A 14555-nucleotide genomic window follows, 5' to 3' on the forward strand; every position below is an offset into this window, starting at 1 on the left:
TTCCTTTCTCCCTTGTGTTTGCCCAGATCCTCCTCAAATGCAGCTGTGCTATTAGCCTCAGCTACTCTATGTAGTAGCAAGTTCCACAAGTTCTCTATATGCAGTTATTTCCTTGAACTTAGTCTAAATTGACTGTCTTGCAGTAATGGCTTCTAGTTTTGATCTTGCTCGTTGCCATTTCCATAGCAGCCTTTCCTCCATTCCCTTGTCCTTTAAAGGAGTTGATCTCTCGTTGGGATCACAGTTCCATGTTGGGAGTGCGGCCTTGTCCACATGCTGGTCATATTGAGTGTCAGTGAATGTGGTTGGAGAAAGGTGCCACAGCTCAGAAGTAAGTCCAAGTGCGTTTTTGCCACTTTCTTCAGGAGAATGCCCGCGAGAGTAAATCTGGCTGCTATCTCCCTCTCTGCATCTGTGGCTTTCAAACCATTTGTAACCTCACTGCAGCCCTTAAGTGAGATAAACAAATAGTGCAAAAGTGGATTGAGCCTGGGACTTGAGGTTGGGTGGCACAGTGGTTAGCACTGCAGCCTCTCAGCGCCAGGGACCCGGGCTCACGTCCCAGCTTGGGTCACTGTCTGTGTGGAGTTTGCATGTTTTCCCTTTGTGTGGGTTTCTTCTGAGTGCTTCAGGTTCCTCCCACAGTCCAAAGCTGAGCAGGTTAGGTGCATTGGCCATGCTAAATTGCCCCTTAGTGTCCTGGGTGCATAGGTTAGAGGGATTAGTGGGGTTACCGGCATAGGGCCTGGGTGAGATTGTTGTCAGTGCAAACTCATTGGGCCGAATGACTGTACTGTAGGGATTCTATGATAATGTAACTACGTATTTAATATCTTGACTATTCCAGTGCTCTCCTGGCTGGTTCTCATCTTCCATTCTCCATAAATGTCTAAAACTCATGCAGCCCATAGGCTTGCTCACACTAACTTCCCTTTCACGCATCAACCCTGTGCTCGCTGACCCACTTTGGCTTCTCCTCTGACAAGGCCTCAGTTTTAGAATTTTCATCCTTGTTTTCAAATCCATTCATGGTCTTTCTATCTCTGTACTCTCCTGCAGCAGTGCAACAACCCTCTGGGATCTCTGTCCTGTTCCAATTCTGATGGCTTACGCATTCCCCACTTTTAATTGCTCCACCATATTGTGGCTGTATCTTCAGCTGTCCTGGCCCAGTGTTCTGGGAGTTCCCTCTCCCACTTTCTATCACTCTCTGTATCTGTAAGATGCTCCGTAAAAGTGACCTCTATGACCGAACTTTTGATTACCTTCCTAATATCGCCACATGTGTTGGGTCTTGTTTGATGACACTCCTGTGAGGCACCTTGGGAAATTTGACTGCATTAAAGGTGCTATATAAATGCAAAGTGTTGTTGATGACCTTGATGATAGGCTGTCAGTTTTCACATTGGTATCTGGGAGGGGCAGAGTATTAAATACAAAGTAGCATTTTCATTGGAGAAGTCAAGCAACAAGTGAGGAATCACTTAATCCTGACTGCCATTAATATCATCCAGCCATCTTCCCTCTTATTGTGAGCTTTGTGCAGTAACAGTTGTCCTACCGCTTAGTCTCTACACTTGCCCAAATGTCTATCTTTTTAATGCATTTTAATTAAAGATGAATCACAGTTGGGGAAGTAAAACACTGAGACAGTGCAGCCTGTTTAATGGTTATTGATTTGTGCAGGGTGCGAGTATGCATCTGATGTACAGCATCCTTTGCAATTGATACCCTGGATGGTTATTGTGCAATTTGTGTGGAGCTTTTGGACCGTGGTAACTGATAACTATGACTTGGAGAATCATGCCTCATTTCACAGGGCTCTCCTTAAGCGAGTGTTTATGATTGGAAAAGCTATTTTTAAAATGCACAATTTTGTTAATCATTAATTTGGACAATTCTGCACATTTGAACACCCAGAAGTTTGTCCTTCCTTGCTTTGCTGATGTTGCCCTGCGTTGACACACGTGGTGTTGTCACTTATCACAGCTGCGAGGTCATCCAGGCTTGTTGATATTCAGCATTAGTTCTCGAGCACTGGCTGGAGTTAGTGCAGAAGTAAAGTTCTGAAACTTTAAAAGCGGTTCTGAAAATCATAGAAATCGTTGGTTAGCACTTCTGCCTCACAGTGCCAGGGACCCGGGTTCGATTCCCATCTTGGGTCATTGTCTGTGCGGAGTCTGCACGTTCTGCCCGTGTCTGCATGGGTTTCCTCCGGCTTCCTCCCACAGTCTGAAAGACATGCTGGTTAGGTGCATTGGCCATGCTAAATTCTCCCTCGGTGTACCCGAACAGGTGCTGGAGTGTGGCGACTAGGGGATTTTCACAGTAACTTCATTGCCATGTTAATATAAACTTACTTGTGCCACTAATAAATAAATTTTAAACATAGTCACTGTGACCTCAGTAATCTCTATGTCCATGCATTAACCTTGCAGGTCATATCAATAGAAATGAGCTGATAGATTAAATCTCCTATCCTGACTTCTAAAGCATCAGCAGGAGTGGGAAGACAGAAAAGCAGAGCTGTGCTGGAGTTTGTTTAATATAAGGAGCTCTGTTTTTCTAAAACCATGTGGTGGTAATAGTTACACAAGTGCTTAGACAGTTACTTTAAGATTGCATCTTTATTGTTTGCAACAGCTTCTATTTATGTAGAGTCTTTTATGTTGTAAAGCATTCTCAGGGATATCATTGGAACTTCATCAAATATAACTTGACAATGACTTTCATGAAGAAATATTAAGACAAACAATCAAAAACTTGTCAGAGAGAGAGGTTCTTAGGCATGTCTAGAAGGAGAGTAAGTTTAGGGAGGGAATTCCAAAGCTTAGTGCCTTGATGTCTAAAGGCACGGCCGCTCATGAAGGAATGATGAGAATTTGCAAAAACAAGAAGCCAGTATTGAAGAAGCAGCATGGAGATTTTGCAGGGTTGCAAAGCTGGAGGAGATTACCAACATGGAAAGGTCGAGGTCCCCATTACTGCTCCTAACTTGGTGACAGTCAAACAAATATTATAACGCCTTACTTACTGCCCTAATGACAGCTTTGACTGTGAATTCAAGCCTTTCCTGATCTGTGTGACTCAGTGCATATCTTGTGAGGCATTTACCTACTGATACAGTGGAATGAGTTCAAACAGTTAGGATGGGATTTTCTAGCCGTGCTCGCCTCAAATCTCACCCGAGGTCAACGTGTCTTTAATGTTGAAGCCAGCAAACAATTAATAGATTCGGTTCCAGTAAGACTGTCTGTAAATTGTTGAAAGTAGTTATTGGCACGGGAAAGGTGTAGGACAGGACCAATTTGTTCCGCACTGTATCCTGCCTCGTAACTGCACTAAAGCCTGATTTTCAACCCTCTAAAAGGATTAATTTGCCAGGTGTGATTTGTAGCTGAGACTTGTAGTAGAAATGATCTACAGCTTAATCTGTTCATGAAGGCAGCCTAAAGCCCAACAGAGAGGCAACATTTTCCAGATTCCAGAAAAGAGCCAACGTTAAAATGTTGCTATTCAATAGTGACAACAGGACATTGATTCCAGTGCACTGGAATGTTCCTGACTTCCTAGGCTGAAAAACCTGACTTGTGACAGCAGTCATGTGGTGGTGTTAGTATGGGTCACTTCAGACGAGAGCCAACGTGCCTTCTGCAAAAATTTTACTAATATGTGATTTCTTCTCATTGGGCACACTGACCTAGGACTTGTTATTTTCAGGATTGGCCAAGTGATGCCACAAATACATCCCAGCCCCACAGTGCTATCATCTTTATATAAAAGCAAAATACTGCGGATGCTGGAACCTAAAACAAACAAAAAATGCTGGAAAATCTCAGCGGGTCTGACAGCATCTGTGGGGAGAGAATAGACCCAACTCTTCGAGTCTCAACCCTTCATCAGAGCATCTCTGGTAAAGGGTTTTCCAGATTTGAAATGTTGGCTCTATTCTCTCTCCACAGATGCTGTCAGACCTGCTGAGATTTTCCAGCATTTTCTGCTTTTGTTTCATCTTTGTAATGGGGTGGCACAGTGGTGAGCGCTGCTACCTCACAGCGTCAGGGACTCGATTCCTGGCTTGGGCCACTGTCTGTGTAGAGTTTGCACATTCTCCCTGTATCTGATGGATTCCCTCTGGGTGCTCCAATTTCCTCCCACAATCTGAACACCGTGCTGGTTAGGTGCATTGGCCGTGCTAAATTCTCCCTTAATATACTCGAACAGGCACCGGAGTGCGGTGACTAGGGCATTTTCACAGTAACTTCATTGCAGTGTTAATTTAAGACTACATGTGACTAATAAATAAACATTGCTTTCGCCAACATCATTACTTCTAACTGCCCTCGAAGGAACTTTTCATTTAACGATGAAAGAGCTACATTTTGTCTGTTCTCAGAGGGATACGCGCACATATTTTATATATGGGGAGATGGTGGCCTTTTGATTTATTTGTTAAATCGCGTGTCTTTGCATGAACTTGCTCATTTTCAGAAAGTGGTGGACTAAATACTTCTTCAGCCTGTTTGGTGAGGTAAAACATAAGAACATAAGAACATAAGAAATAGGAGCAGGAGTAGGCCATCTAGCCCTTCGAGCCTGCCCCGCCATTCAATAAGATCATGGCTGATCTGTCGTGGCTCAGTTCCACTTTCCCGCCCTCTCCCCATAACCCTTAATCCCTTCTCTTATCAAAAACCCATCAACCCGCTTCTTAAAAATATTTAGCGAGGCAGCCTCCACCACTTCAACGGGCAGAGAATTCCAGAGATTCACCACCCTTTGAGTGAAGAAGTTCCTCCTCAACTCCGTTCTAAACCGCCTCCCCTTTATCTTGAGGCTGTGCCCCCTAGTAAACTGCTGAAATGTTTTATTAAACAGTAATTGGATGAATGAACACTGTAGATGCACAATGGTGCATCTTTGTTACACCCTGATAGAGGATTGAACCGCTGCGTTTGCTGCACCACAGAGGAAGGCAGTGGCATAGTAGTAATGTCACTGGATTGGACGTCCCGGTTAGTGCTCTGGGGACACAGGTTCAAATCCCACCACGATAGTTGGTGGAAGTCAAATTCAATGGATAAAATCTGGAATAAAAAAGCCAGTCTCAGCATCTGACCTGGTTCACTAATGCCCTTTAGGGGAGGAAATCTGCCGTCCTTACCCGGTCTGGCCTATATGTGACTCCAGAGCCACAGCAATGTGGTTGATTCTCAACGGCCCTCTGAAAGGTTCAATGGGCAGCAAATGTGGACTTTTCCAGCATCCCATGAAAGAATAATGAAAAAAAACAATTGAAGCCTGGCAGTGAGTTTAAAGAGCAACCTGACCGTGCAGTTGTTTGGATCATTATAAACCGGACTGTGCTGTCAATTTGCAGCTCAGTCAAACCCATTCAGTTGAATTACTGCTTTGTAACACATTGTCAACCATTTATTATCCTTCTGTAGAATAACTGCCTTTATTAACCACTGTGGTGGATGTAAGTTAATTAAATCTGTACAACCCAACACAGTGTGTGGAGCAGAAATGTTTGGGTGAAGCTACCATCCCCTTCCACTGAGGATTCTGACATCGGGCTGCTTGTATATCCAAGCAGCACTATATCATTGTATATCCAAGCAGCACTATATCATTGTATATCCAAGCAGCACTATATCATTGTATATCCAAGCAGCACTATATCATTTTGCTAAAGCATGTCAGAAGCTGATTGAAATGTCTTCAATGAAATGGAGTTAACTTAAAACTCGGTGGTATTGCGTTGGGGCTGAGAGTGGAGTCTTTGTCTTTCCCTATTTTAAAGAAATGAAATCAAGTACTACATTTCTGTAGACCTACAAGTGCACTGTTACATGAGATAAAATGGCTAATTATACCCACACAGTTTTGATTATCCTCGGTGGCACCTCAAGCTTCAAAAGTCCTCTGAGCGATGAAGTGCTAATTAAATCACTTGCCTCCCTTTTTGACTATTGTAAGAGCCCCATTTACAGGTTTATAAATGATGCTTATTTCATGTTTGGTTCACGGTGAGTAGAATGTCACAGGGAAGCGGAGTGAAGGGGTGCGGTGCTTGTGCGTGCAGTAACCTGAACCAAGGCATGATATGATCATGATCATGCCATGCAGCCGGAATATTACTGAGTAGTTTAAATTCTATCTAGAGTCTCGTGCAGTTTCGACTGCTGCTAACCCTATACCACTGCCACCTGCCAGTTACCAGGTACTCTGCGTATGGCATCTGGTCTCATTATATTCTCAATTTAAAAGTTGGAAAATAAACACAGCACCAGAGAGGAGGAGCAGCGTGACACCAAAGGAATACATGCTGTTGATATTACCACAGGACAATTGTGTTTTTTAAGACCCTTCAGATCAGTGAAATTACAGGTGTGGCTGAAGGCAGAATCCGTGAGAGAATTTAAGGTTAGTACCTTCCAAATGGGCGCCTATGCACAACCCAAGCCATGAGCTGTACGGTAAACTTTTGTAACAAGGATCTTGACAGCACATAGTGTTCAGACAGATTTAATTTTCTTTATGCATCAAACATGGACATTGGAAGCCAGTTGACCTTTGTGTTGTTCTGCAACCTTTACTTTTTCAGTCCAGTTTGTGGTTAAACTGGGTTTTTGTTTTGGTGGATGTGGTGATCAAGAGTTATTCGTGAAATTTGAGGGCATTCTTCCCTTTCTGGTGTCAGACTCTCAAATTTCTTTACGGCAGAATCATAGAATCGCCACAGTAAAGAAGGAGGCCATTCAGCCCATTAAGTCTGCACTGACCTCAATCCCACTCAGTCCTAATTCCCGTAACCTCACGCATTTTACTCTGTTAATCCCCCTGATACTAATGGACAGTTTAGCATAGCCAATCAACCTAACCCGCACATCTTTGGATTGTGGGAGGAAACTGGAGCACCTGGAGGAAACCCACACAGACATGATAAGAACATGCAAACTCCACACAGACAGTAACCTGAGGGTGGAATTGAACCTAGGACCCTGGGTGCTGTGAGGCAGCAGTGCTAACCACTGTGTCACTGTGAGGAAAGGCAACTTTAAAATTCCTCCCTTGGTTTCTTTCGTCCTTATTGTTATCTTCAGAAGTTTCTTCAGATCCAGATTCAGAGAAACACAGCAATAGTCAGCCTTACTCAGGAGTGAAGGTGAATATTATGTCTTGATTTGGGTTCCTCAAATTAACTTGAATTTGGGAAGGTTGCAAGCCAACATGTTGAGAACTTATTACACTTGCCAGCATCCTGACTGGGATTTGTTTTACATGGAGTATTCAGTGGGTCAGTAAATTATGCCATAAATGTACTTATTTAAATGAGAATGTTGTTTAAGTTGGGTCTTTTCTCGTGGGTAGAAGGATATCATAGTGCTTATGTAAATAAGGGTCAATATATATGTGAAAGTAAATTCTTGGATTGCAAGTAATTTCTGCTAGCAACCTAGTCTGCTTAAGACCATAAGATATAGGAGCAGAATTAGGCCACTCATCCCATCGAGTCTGCTCTGCCATTCAATCATGGCTGATATTTTTCTCATCCCCATTCTCCTGCCTTTTCTCCATAACCCCTGATCCCCTTATTAATCAAGAACCTTTCTATCTCTGTCTCAAAGACACTGAATGATTTGGTCTCTACAGCCTTCTGTAGCAATGACTTCCACAAATTCATCACTGTCTGGCTGAAGAAATTCCACCTCACCTCTGTTTTAAAGGATCATCCCTTCAGCCTGAGGTTGTGCTCTGTGTTCTAGTTTTTCCTACTAGTGGAAACATTCTCTCCATGTCCACTCTATCCAGGCCTCACGATATCCTGTAAGTTTCAATGAGATTCCCCTTCAGCCATCTAAATTCCAAGGAGTTTAATACACAGAAGTGCTTGTCAACAAGTTGGTTAACAGATATAAGATACAATTGTAAGCAATGGTCCAGAGCTAATGTTGAGTCACTTTAAAATAACGTGGACAATCACTGTTTAATTTAGTGGCTAAAGCATGTAGTTTGATCATATGGAAAGTTTCTCTGGTTGATTTTCTCCCTTCTCCCATGCCGCATTGTTTAAAATGCTTTTTCATTGCAAGTTCTGGTCACCACACCACCAGAAGGACATGGAAGCTTCAGAAAGAATGCAAAAGAAGGTTCAGCAGGATGTTGCCTGGTCTTGTGGGCATTGACTATGAGGAAAGGTTGAATAAACTAGGATTGTTTTCACTGGAAAGACAGAGGCTGAGACCTGATCGAGGTATATAGAATTATGAGAAGCATAGACAGGACGGTTAGTCAATGGCTTTTTCCCTAGGGTGGAAGTGTCAATTACAAGCGAGCACAGGTTCAAGGTGAGAGGGGGGAAAGTTTAAGGGAGATGTGCAGGGGAATTTTTGCACACAGGGAGTAGTGAGTGCCTGCAACGTGCTGCCAGAGGAAGTGGTGAAAGCAGGCACATTAGCAACATTTAAAAGGCATCTGGATGGGTACATGAATAGGGAGGGAATAGAGGAATATGGATTGAGTAAGGGCAGAAGGTTTTTTTCAGTCTAGTTAGGGCATCATGATTGGCATGGGCATGGGGTGGGATGGGGGGAGGCGAAGGGCCTGTTCCTGTGCTGTACTTTTCTTTTGTTCTAAGTAAAATTTGATTTTTCTTTTTCACCCTGTTATTTCTGCTTAAGGAAAATCATACTGAACTTTGTAAAACTATATGGCCGTGGGTTCTCGCAGAGTGGTGTGCAAAGTTTCCCCAAGTGGTTTGCAAAGTCACAGCCATGGCCAGAGGAGATACCCACTTACCCCTGACACTTGCGTGAGATCAGACAACCGGACATCGGGAAAAAGATACAAAAGTCTGAGGTCACGTACCAACCGACTCAAAAACAGCTGCTTCCTTGCTGTTGTGAGCCTTCTGAATGCATTAAGTTGATCTTTTTCTACACCCTAGCTATGACCGTAACACCACATTCTGCTCTCTCTTGTTTCCTTCTGTGTGAACGGTGTGCGTTGCCTGTATAGTACGCAAGAAACAATACTGTATCTTAATACATGTGACAATAATAAATCGAACCAAACCAAATCAGACTGACTTTCAAGTGGGCGTCACAAGTCATCAAAAGCGTGAGCAACAACAAAGTAGCTCTAGAAACAAAATTTCTATTAGCGTTGCAACTGTAAGATTGGATTTTCAGTACTTGAGCAGCTGAAAGGAAAGAGGAATCAGCTGAGTGTTGGGCCCCGAATGAGGCTTGAAGCTCTGCAGCTTGGAACCAGACATCGACTTATTGATGTTTCACCAAAAGCAGTGCCATTCTTCCCATGAATTCTGATTAGCATTTTTGTGGTGGCAAGTGAAAGTGGGTGGGCTGGGTCGTGTGTCCCACCCAAGTGACCTGTGGATGAAAGGGTTTGAGAGCCCATCCCATGACTTTTATTGCAACAAGGACTGAACCGGTGCAGGCAGCACAGCGGGACATTAGGTTAGTAACTAACCTTTGCCAGATGTCATAAATAAGTGTTAGCTTGGCTCAGTAACAATTCTGTTACGTTTGAGTGAAAGGCTGGAGGTTCTAGTCCAACACCAGGCCTAGGCTGACTCATACATGCAATAGTGTTAAGGTGCTGACTTTCTCGGCAGGAAAAATCCTCTAACGCTGTTCAGAGATGAGAATAATGGCCAAAAACACTCTCATAGCTATTACCAGCCACATATTAACTGATGGGCCATTTGGCAATTGAGTAAAACATACTTCCCAAGTGTCTCTGGCCTTCAGTTCTGCTCACTGTTGTTCATGTAGCACCAAGTTATAAAATGTAGGAAAAGCATCGGGCACCAGTTATGATAGGTGAAGTGTTTGGACATCAGTTTCAACGCTTTTGGGAAGTAAAACTTAGACTGCTTACACCATGTAGATGGATGGAACTTCAATTTCTGAAGTCTCTTTCACAACCTTGGGATGTCTCAAAGCCATTGAAGTACTTTTGAAGTGTTATCACTATTGTGATGTAGTGAGAATGACAGCCAATTTGTACACAGCAAGCTCCCACAGGCTGCGCTGATCAGAATCTCTTTTCAGTGAAGAGAGATAAAATTGACAGCCTTTTTATCAAATTAGTGCCATTTGGTTCGTCTACATTCATCTGAGAGGACAGGCAAATCCTCTCTGAAAGATGGCACATCTTGATGGCACAGTAGTTAGCACTGCTGCCTCACAGTGCCAGGGATCCAGGTTCAGTCCTGACCTTGGGTCACTTTGTGGAGGGTGCACGTTCTCCCCATGTCTATGTGGGTTTCCTCTGGGTGCTCCGGTTTCCTCCCACAGTCCAAAGATGTATGGGTTAGCTGCATTGGCCATGCTAAATTGCTCGTTAGTGTCTGAAGACATATAGGTTAATTGGATTAGCCATGGTAAATGTATGGAGTTACAGAGAGAGGATGGGGGAGAGGTAAGGTACTGTCAGAGAGCTGATGCAGGCTCAGTGGGCCAAATGGCTTTCATCTGTACTGTTGGGATTTTATCATTCTATGTCAGTGCAGTACTCCCTCTTTGATGCATTGGAGTGTCAGTTGCGATTTTGTGCTCAAACCTCTGGCATGAAGCTTGAACCCTCAATCAGGCAAGGTTATGGGGACAGAGTGAGAGGGTGGACTTGGGTAAGATGCTTTTTTTGGAGAGTCCGTGCAGACTCAATGGGCTGAATGGAGTCCTTCTGCACTGTAGAGATTCTGTGAGCCATCTGTCTCAGTGGCGAGAGTGCTGTCTACTGAGCCATAGCTGATGAGATGTAGATCTAACAGAAACCATTGAGGAGACTTGATGACTAAACTGTCAAGCAAACAGTAGTTGGCTTCTTGGAATATTTTTACAGCTGATTTGCAAGCATAACATTTTTTCCCAGTAAGGATTGAAGGACTTTGAGTATATTTGCGTACATAATAGATCATTTAAAGCTAAAACTGGCAGCGTAAAATCTCATGTGACCTCATGCACAAGTAATTTCAGCAAGGTATTTCCAGTTACTTACTGAAATTGAGCTTTTGCTATTCATGTAATGTGAATGTGATTTAACACTTTACATTTGATGCTAGCCAGAGTGTATTTTACCCAAATCAACAGTTAGGGTTGTTTGCTGAATGAATTAATCGGATCCCTCAGCAGTTTAGAATGTTCTGTTGTAACTATGTACTGTAGTTAAATAATGGTCTGAACTGATTGGGGAAAGTTGCTGAATAGAGAATCCTGTTTTCTTTTTATTCATTTGTGAATAAAATGCTAGCCAGCAATTTTTGCCCACTCCTAGTTGCCCTTGAGAAGGTGGTGGTGAGCTGCCTTCTTGAAACACTGCAATCCACGTGCTGTGGGTTGTGTATATTGGGTTGATTGGCCATGCTAAATTGTCCCTTAGTATCAGAAGGTTTAACAGGGTAAATATGTGGGGTTACGGGAATAGGGTCTGGGTGGGATTTTTGTTGGTGCAGACTCGATGGGCCAAATGGTAATCTCCTGCATTCTGATTCTATGATGCTCCTATTCTTTGACAATGCCGTTTCTGTTATTTACAAAGCTTTGTGATCACGAATAAAACCCCTGTGGCTGTTGACAGTGAGGGCAATCATTGGTTCTTGAAGAAGAATGGGTGAGTTAGCCCCAGTGTCCTAGGCACTATTTACTCCTTAACCATTTGACCTGTAAAATGTCAATCACTGACTATGGTAAAGCCCATCACACATAGGAGACCGATGGCAGAGAACTGTGTAAGGAAAAGGTCCTCACCTTATTTTTGTGCCAGCTGAGTCATCTGTCATCGGAGCAGTGCATCAAGACTTCACCCAGGATAGAGGGGTTACCACCTTGGCCAAATTTCCAGAAAACTGTTAGTGCTCACAAGATGTTCAGACACAGCGTTTGTAAGTGATCGGTCCTTTATTGTCTTCTTATCAATAAGGAACGGAGAACTGAAGAGTTCCTAAGACTTCTCCAGTCTGCTCTGCTCAATTGTCTACAGTTAGACTTTTTTATAGGGCATTACTTACACCTTCTAGGAAAGATGATTGTTTCTAGTCATGCACACCAGTAAATTATTTACATATGATACAAAGAGGCAGGCCCAAGTCAATAGCTGTTTAATCGTGCCCCATCAGTAATTTAATAATCTTTAGTGGTGGATGGATGGAATGTCCATTCAGACAGTGGTCACTCAATCATGTTTTTATTACAGTTTCGGTGCTATGAGCAAGGATATTCAGCAGTGTCCTGTTGATAGATATAGTGAAACATCCTCCTTTGTCTACGCTGTCTGTTTCATGTACGCGCAGAGACAGCCAGCCTACAGTGAGGATGCTGCTGCTGATGTATTAATTTTCCTGGTCCCTTAGCCGAACCCCCGCTGAGCGCAGTTTCCTCTCCCACAGTGCACCCTCTTGTGAAAAGTGCTACTTAAGTGCAAATCTTTCTTTGAACCTGGTTAACTTGGAAAGTGTAACCTGAGTAAGGTAGTCTCCAATCAGGATGTAGTCCATTAAACTACCACCGAGCGCACTATCATTGGCTACATATTTCTACCAATTTATTCAAAGTATTGGAATGTTTGATTATTATGTAATAATTGGCAATTTAACTATTAAAATCACTGAAGCAAATTCAATAATCAGGATTAATTAGCAATGAGGTTGGACACTTTCCCCAGTTCTGCTGAGTTGTTTGTCACAGGTCTATCAGGGTATGTGATTTCCACGTGTGATTTATAAAACTTGAGGAATTGTCTGTGGGGTTTTATGTTGAGGTAATTGGTTTCCCTCATTCATGCTCACAGTTTTGTAACATGTCCTAGTTGTTGCTTCTAGGCAATGCCTGTGGCCGTAAATGTTTTACCGTTTGCCTGAGGATTTTTGTTACTTGAGTTCTCGATAAATGTGTAACTGGTTTGTTCAGGCGCTTGATGTTTACTTACACTGGGATTGTTTTTAAATGGCCAGCCAACAATTATCAGTTGAAAATTCCTGGTCTGTAACTTTTTTTTAAATCTCGCTTACTTAGCAATTTAGCCTTATTGAGGCCGAAATTTTTAAAAACTCCTTTGCACAGAACTGGTTAGACTTCTAAAACATGCTGCTGGCCGTGGAAGCGTGACAGGCGGAGGATTGCGTTTGCTTTTGCTGAACATTACAAACAAGATAACTGGGAGTCTTTTGTGGGGGAGGGGTGAGGGGAGGGTCATGAATTTGATGCTTTGGAAATGGACGGTGCATTCTGCGATCATATCAGCTGCATGTTTATTTGGAGTGGACTGAAGCATCCTGGTGGATTTTAAGGTTTGCCAGTTCCCGGCCCTGGGAACAATTTTCTGAAGACCAAACATTCTTTTTAAGAACTCTCGGACCTCAGTGGTTGGCAGCTAGGAGATGCAGTTGTGGACTGTGTGCTGAATATATTCTCAGTGAGACTTCGCATGGATTTCATTGTGTATGGGGTGCTTTTATACGCTTGCTCTTAATTGAAACTACCTTACATAATGCTTTCTACTTCAGAGTGAGATGCTGTTGACGAAGGGCAGCCATGCCAGCAAAGCAACATTCCTCCACTGGAAACCCAGTGAGATTACTGCCAGAGTTCTAATCCAGCTCACTTCTGCCTAAAGTAGAGAAAAGGACGGTGTCTTGTAATCCTTTTGCTGCTGAGTTGTTTAAACTATGGAACATGCCGAAAGTTTTTTTTCAAAAAAAAATGAAGTGTTGTCACTGTGCCAGAATGATGTGGACTCTGACTGAATTTTAACTCGAGGATCTGCATCAGTGATTAGGATAGTGTGATAAATTATCCTGACCACTGATTAATATTCATTCCAAACATTCGCAGAGCTGGCTGTTGAATGCAGAAGCTTGTGGAAGACCAATGGTAAGTAAGGTGCGTACGTTTTTCTATTTGTCCTTTTGGTGTGAAGGATCCCTGTGCCTGATGTCAGTCCTTCTGAGTGAGTTCCTCAATGAGCTGGTGACCACAGACTGTCAGATTGTTGATTCATTTTTAAAAAAAGTAAACCTTAGGACCTTGGATTTTGACTTGCGAGTGAAGCTTGTTCATGTGACTGTACTTGAGTGCATATTATTTGAAAGGAATTGAGACATCGAGCATTTGAGAAAGGTATAATCTAGAAGTCGGTGTTATGGATATTGTGTTTGAGGGAGGTGGTGTGAAGGAATTCAGTCTTGCTCTTGTTCCTTTTACCCCTCTCTCTAATCTCTGTCTGAAAGCCATTTTGAGGTACAATCAGAAAATTCTGGGAAAACTCAGTAGGTCTGGCAGCATCTGTGGAGAGAAAAACAGAGTTAACGTTTTGAGTCCGTATGTCACATCTTCAGAGCTGTACACTGCTCCAATTTGGACCCCTTGTGCATCCAGACTTTAATCACTGAACCAAGAGTAACAGGCCCGAAACTCTGTCTGCCTCTCTACCCTACCCAGGTAACTCACTAAAACTTTTGGTTGCCGGTCCCCAGTGCATTCATCTGTGGATCAGTGTTAGATTCTCTGTGCTAATTGCTCCAGTGC

The 14555-nt window shown here is 43.0% G+C and overlaps 1 protein-coding gene across 5 annotated transcripts in view; it reads left to right on the forward strand.

Annotated features, from left to right (window-relative positions):
- The window catches only part of kiaa1958 (KIAA1958 ortholog), a 104152-nt gene that overhangs the window by 6606 nt on the left and 82991 nt on the right, over positions 1-14555 (forward strand). The window contains exon 1 of one of the 5 annotated variants that reach the window (XM_080188433.1): positions 13643-13910. The exons of 2 other annotated variants lie outside the window; for them this stretch is intronic. The gene's annotated coding sequence lies outside the window, so the exon portion shown is untranslated. Of the gene's footprint in view, positions 1-13642; positions 13911-13949; positions 13978-14555 lie in introns of those variants that run through there. 2 more of the 5 variants (XM_080188434.1, XM_080188436.1) reach the window with 2 other exon arrangements.

Source organism: Carcharhinus amblyrhynchos, chromosome 5, assembly GCF_965287045.1.
Source record: "Carcharhinus amblyrhynchos chromosome 5, sCarAmb.v2.hapA, whole genome shotgun sequence".
NCBI lineage: Eukaryota > Metazoa > Chordata > Chondrichthyes > Carcharhiniformes > Carcharhinidae > Carcharhinus > Carcharhinus amblyrhynchos.